Here is a 6,320-nt window from a genome sequence, read left to right as displayed (position 1 = left end):
TGTATCATTTGTCTTCCCATACACGCCCAAGAAGCTTAGGAGGTTCACGCAAATATTCTTCGTAACGTGCATCACGTCGATTGCAGAGCGGACATCTAGGACTTTCCAATATTCTAGCTCCCAGAATATAGATTTCTTCTTCCACATGGCTGCGTGCCCGTCAGCTCCCTTCGGAACTGATTGTCCGCCAGGACCCTTTCCAAAGATGACTTTCAAATCCTTGACCATATCAAATACCTCAGCACCAGTGCGTTCCGCAGGCTTCGGCCGGTGATCTGCCTTGCCGTTGTAATGCTTGCCCTTCTTTCTTACTGGATGAATTTTCGGAAGAAATCGACGATGCCCAAGGTACACGTTCTTCTTACAATTTGGCAAATGTACACTTTCAGTCTCATGTAAGCAGTGCGTGCATGCATTGTATCCCTTATTTGACAGTCCCGAAAGGTTACTAAGAGCAGGCCAATCGTTGCTGGTTACGAAAAGCAACGCTCGTAGGTCAAATTCCTCTTGTTTGTGCTCATCCCACACACGGACACCACCCCACAACTGTAAAAGTTCATCAACTAATGGCCTTAGGTACACATCGATTTCGTTGCCGGGTTGCTTCGGACCTTGGATGAGCACTGGCATCATAATGAACTTCCGCTTCATGCACAACCAAGGAGGAAGGTTGTAGATGCATAGAGTCACGGGCCAGGTGCTATGGCTGGAGCTCTGCTCGCCAAAAGGATTCATGCCATCCGTACTTAGAGCAAATCTTATGTTCCTTGCGTCAGCTGCAAAATCTTTGAACCATCTGTCGATGTTTCTCCATTGCGTTCCATCTGCGGTGTGTCTCAACTCCCCGTCCGACTTACGGTCCTCTTTGTGCCATCGCAACAACTTGGCATGCTCTTTGTTCCTGAACAGACGTTTCAACCGTGGTATTATAGGAGCATACCACATCACCTTGGCGGGAACCCTCTTCCTGGGTTTCTGGCCCTCAACATCGTCACCAGGGTCATCGTCTCTGATCTTATAACGCAATGCAGTGCATACCGGGCATTCATTCAAATTCTCGTATTCACCGCGGTAGAGGATGCAGTCGTTGATGCATGCATGTATCTTCAGAACCTCTAAACCTAGAGGGCAGACAACCTTCTTTGCTTCGTACGTACTGGCGGGCAACTCGTTATCCTTTGGAAACATATTCTTCAACATTTTCAGCAAGTTTTCAAATGCCGAGTCAGCTACACCTGCCTCTGCCTTCCATTTCAGCAAATCCAGTGTGCAGCCCAGCTTTTTCAGACCATCATCGCATCCGGGGTACAGCGCCTTTCTGTGATCCTCTAACATGCGATCCAAATTCTCCCTCTCCTTTTCAGTTTCGCAGCGTCTCCGTGCATCAGCAATGGTCCGACCAAGACCATCAACGGGATCATCACGTGCCTCTTCTTCACCTTCCCCTTCACCTTCAGCATCCTCCATGAAAGTATCACCGAAATGAGCAAGATAGCTTTCATCGATGAAATCATCCCCTTCTTCATCTTCTTCCATTATAACCCCTCTTTCTCCATGCTTGGTCCAACAATTATAGCTTGGCATGAAACCGTGCCGAAGCAGATGCATGTGAACATCTCTTGAGGAAGAGTAACCCTTCTGATTCTTACAGATAACACATGGACAGATAACAAAACCCCCCTGCTTGTTCGCATTAGCCACTACGAGGAAATCTTTCAAACCCGTAGTGAACTCGCCGGAGAGTCGGTTACCGTACATCCATTGCCGATTCATCTGCATTATTATAATATAAAATATATAATTAACCATCATGCATTTGTTAAACTAACTAGCTACAAACAATATAAATTAAACAATGAACTGCACAGATGCATATTTTATCAATGACACATCAAAGGTTCATCAAGTTGCTAACCGCGATCGAGGAGTGTGGCTCCAACACTTCATGTCATGTTTGTTTCATGCTCTTGGGGCATTTCATCAAACACCTTATGTGCATAAGAGGAACCAAAAGCAAACCTACACCCACTTGTGAAGAGAATGGCTCCAAATGGCTAAGTGTTGGCTGCTGGATGGGTATATATAGGGGAGGGGCTTTAGTTGCGGTTGGCCTGGCAAACCGTGACTAAAGGTGCCCGAAGGCCTTTAGTCGCGGTTGTCCTGGCCAACCGCGACTAAAGACCCTCACGTGCGCCAGCTGGCCACCGAGCGCCCTGGGCCCAGGCCTTTGGTCGCGGTTCACCTCCAGAACCGCGACTAAAGGTCCCATTAGTCGCGGTTCCTACAGCTTCGCGACTTATGGGGCTGGACGGAAGCCTGTTTTTCCACCAGTGACACTTGGCTCTTCCTCCTCCCGCCTGTTGCCATGTGCAAATGATTTCGTGCAAAGGCAGACACTCTCTGTTGAAACTTCACTTCTCCATCGAACTTCTGACAAGCTTCTGCATGCTTCATACAATCATATTCTCTCCTCTGTTTTTTTCTCTTTTAGAAACTCTCTCCTTTTTCTTTCTACAAACCTCTTAATACTAATAACATGCATGACAGCACAAAAGTGAGCGTTAGATGTCAAAAACTGAGTCAATTATTTAAGGTAAAAAAACTGGGTCAATTATTTGAGATGAAATAAACTGGGTCAATTGAAAATATGCATGTGCTACAGTGTGAGGAGACAGCTACAGTACCCTAAGCCTAGCTCCTCTCATACAGGCTCTCTCCCTCTTGCACCGCATTAACTACTCTTTCTCGCTCTCCTCTCTATGTCCCCTTCCCGTGGTCTTGCCTGCAGCCTGCATGCACCTATGCCCACTTCACTGTAAGCGAGAAGGAGCCACGTGATATAAGTACACCCGTCTCTGATAATCGTCTGACATTGCTTTACTGAATTGCACATATCTCAAGATGAACCAACGACCGAGATAGTGAGTACCAGGTAGCTCGAGCTTCACTACAACTTTCCGAAAGAAATATAAGAGTGTTTAGATCAATAAAGTAGTGATCTAAACGCTATTATATTTCTTTTACAGAGGGAGTACTGTTCGCATACTCCATCCGTCCTTCAAACAGTGTACTTTCAACTTTGTTGGAAGGTCATACTATTTCAAACTTTCATCAAGTTTGTGTAAAAATATATCAATGTTTGTGAAACTAAATAGGAGTACGACGATGAAGATATATTTTATAATGAATCTAATGTTACTAATTTGATGGCATAAATGTTGGTGTACTATTCTATAAACACAGTCAAACATAAAAAATATTTGACTTTCCAACAAAGTTGAAAGTACACTCTTCAAGGACGGAGGGAGTAGTGTGTAGTATTATGGGTTAATATTTTAGAGCTCCTTATTCATTATTTTGTATTAATACTATAATATGATATCATGATACTAGTATGATACTCCTTCATTTCTTGTTTAAAGGGCCCAACTCAAAAATCTTTGTTTTATCATTTAATGATATATCATGTAATTAATATGCGTAGTTACCAAGTCTACATGATACGCTATGATACCCCCACGCACTATAGGAGGTCAATAGCGCATTTACATTCAGGTAAAGGCAGCAACCCTACATGGTAAAGGTGGCGCATGCCTTGCATATGTGGCTAAGTTATTTTTATTTATTTTTTTATCTCCGTGAAAAGGATCCTATATAAGAAGAATCCTTACTTCCATACAGCGATGGGTTGCTGTGCTTTAAACTGGCCGCCATGCACAACTATTTCTTAGGGTCGAGGGAGTGCAAGAAAAACATGATAAGCAATAATCCTTCTAGTGCAAAATGTCCAACAAAAAGAAGAGAGCATATTTTGTTTTTGTCCTGTCTTGGATTTTAAGTCTAGCGTGCTTCTTCCACTAAGCTCCTCGTGTTTCCTCGTTTAAATGACTGCCTCATAGAATTCTAACGTATATTGATGTGCAATCCAATGCTAAGACATAATCCAAGGTCAAACATGGAAGAGACCACCTGGAGATAGTCCTGTACGCTAATGTTAAGATGGAGATGGACCCCAGCTTATGTTATCAAGTCCAAAATATAATTTGGTTAAGAAAGATAGGTTGTTCAGATGTAGATCCAATCAGATTAGTATGTTGTTCGGTTTCGGTAATTGCTTTGCCGAGCAAGTTTTGTCTCTTGGAAGCCGGATTTACAAAGGGAAGCCTTACTCGGCTTTAGACTAAGAGATGGAATCTTATTTGTTTAAAAAAACTAAAAATGCCGTGACCGATTGAATTTGCACGAAAACCGAAAGACAGACCGCACTATTTTATTCTACATTATGCATAATCTATGAGTAGGATTATAGAAGATCTAACATTTGGTAGTATGCTCGTATTGTCCTCCCTTTTTTCTACATTGTTGCAACCACTGATTCCAGAAATTAACAGAGCCCAGATGGGGATGTCATAGACTGTGTGCACATCTCCAAACAACCTGCATTCGACCATCCTCTTCTCAAGAACCATACTATCTAGGTAATACTTTGCGGCACTATTTCCCTTCATATAAGTGTTGGTTGCGGAAAAGTTCAGTGCCCCCACGCTATTACACACATATACTACCTATGTTTTTATTTATTTCGCATATTAGATTTGACTGAAGTCAAACTTTATAAAGTTTGACCAAGTTTATAGAAAACAATATGGACATCTACAGTAATGAATTTTTATGATGAGAAAGTATATGCAATGATGAACCCAATGTTAATGATCGCTGGTGTATATGTTAATATAGTTTCCTACAAACTTATTGAAAGTATTTAAGGTTTGACTTTATACAAATCTAGTATGCGGAGTAAATAAAAACGGAGGGAGTATCATTATATAACTCAATCGTCACCTTTCAGATGCGGCCTTCTTACCAACCAGGAGACATGTATCATGACCTCAACTTCACATCTCATCCAATCACCCAAACATGGCATCAAAATGGAAAGTGCCCTGAGAACACGATACCGATCCGAAGGACCAATGAGGAGGATGTTCTAAGGGCCAGTTCCATCAAGAGATATGGCAAGAAAATGCCTTGGAGTATCCCAAACCTCAATTCAATCAATGACCCTGACACACCCAATATATTGAGGGGCCACCAGGTAAAAAGGCCATTTAAGAATCATGTTCATATGAGTAACAATCTTCTCCTTGGTTTGCTACTGCTATTATTTAAGAAAGCGCACATTTAACTTCTTTTTTTCTCTCCCGTTGAGCAGCATGCCGTAGCATCGACAAGTATTGATAAATGCCAAGGAACGAGAGCAACCTTCAATTTGTGGCAACCAATGATTGCGAGGGCCAATGACTTCAGCTTGGCCCAGCTCTGGATCACTGGGGGTTCCTATAGTGGCAATGACCTCAATACCATTGAAGCAGGATGGCAGGTAAACGTTGAACTCACCTTCATAAAGGATCTATTAAACTCCGCCTTTTAGCTTCCGTGCATTATAAATGTGTTGTTGAAAGAATCAAAGCATATGAATGAGCTAGTCTAGGTTCTTCATACATGCAATTCTTTTTCTTTCATAAGTTGTGCTAGAATGATTTCTTTTAAGAGCTAAGGGCATGTAGAAAGCTATAGAGCAGAGACATTTTTATTTATTTATACATGTACATGTTATCTACGTATACTACTAGACAACTTAAATAGTTTGTTGCCTGCTTTCAATCTACAAGACCTGTAGTAGTATTTAATTCCCAAAAAAAGATATTAACAAGCAAATAAATAAACTAGCATGTCGACTAACTGTCATAGTTCAAAAAAAATAATAATTTAAGCTTGAGATAGCCTAACAAAAAAAGGAACAACATCTTCAACCACTTCATGGCCTAAAACAACAATAACCTCCTAAAGATAATGTGAAAAATAATATAAAGTAAAGATCTAAATCAAAAGCCAAATTTTCCACATCTGCCATTATCAAAGTAATCTTGAGTAACCTGCTAATTTGCATCTAAATTGCCCATCTCAAAAATGATGAACTTTTTGTTATCATATCCTCTAAATATGCATCTAAGTTACCCACTTTCCCTTATTAACATGTATACTGTAAAATAACCTCCAAAAATAAGATTATAAATTATCTATTGTTTTCATTATAAAGAAAAATGTAACTTCATGTAACATTCTTCCAAACTCCAATAAACTTGTATGACACGTGTCACAGTTGGCAGAGACAGGATTGGGTTGGGCCTTGGGAAACCCCAGGACAAATTCATGCTACAGTGTGAAATAGAGTCAAAAGTAGTACAATCATCAAAGTAATCCCGTGTCATGACCCGGCTGGGGCGCAAGCAGCCCGGGTCTTGTCTTTCCACATGTGT

General features: G+C 41.3%; 1 pseudogene; it reads left to right on the top strand.

The window, feature by feature from the left end:
* Positions 1 to 6,320, top strand: part of LOC119290013 — a 26,822-nt pseudogene that overhangs the window by 8,064 nt on the left and 12,438 nt on the right.

Source organism: Triticum dicoccoides, chromosome 4A, assembly GCF_002162155.2.
Source record: "Triticum dicoccoides isolate Atlit2015 ecotype Zavitan chromosome 4A, WEW_v2.0, whole genome shotgun sequence".
Taxonomy (NCBI): Eukaryota; Viridiplantae; Streptophyta; class Magnoliopsida; order Poales; family Poaceae; genus Triticum; species Triticum dicoccoides.
This window is presented reverse-complemented; position numbering and strand designations above follow the sequence as displayed.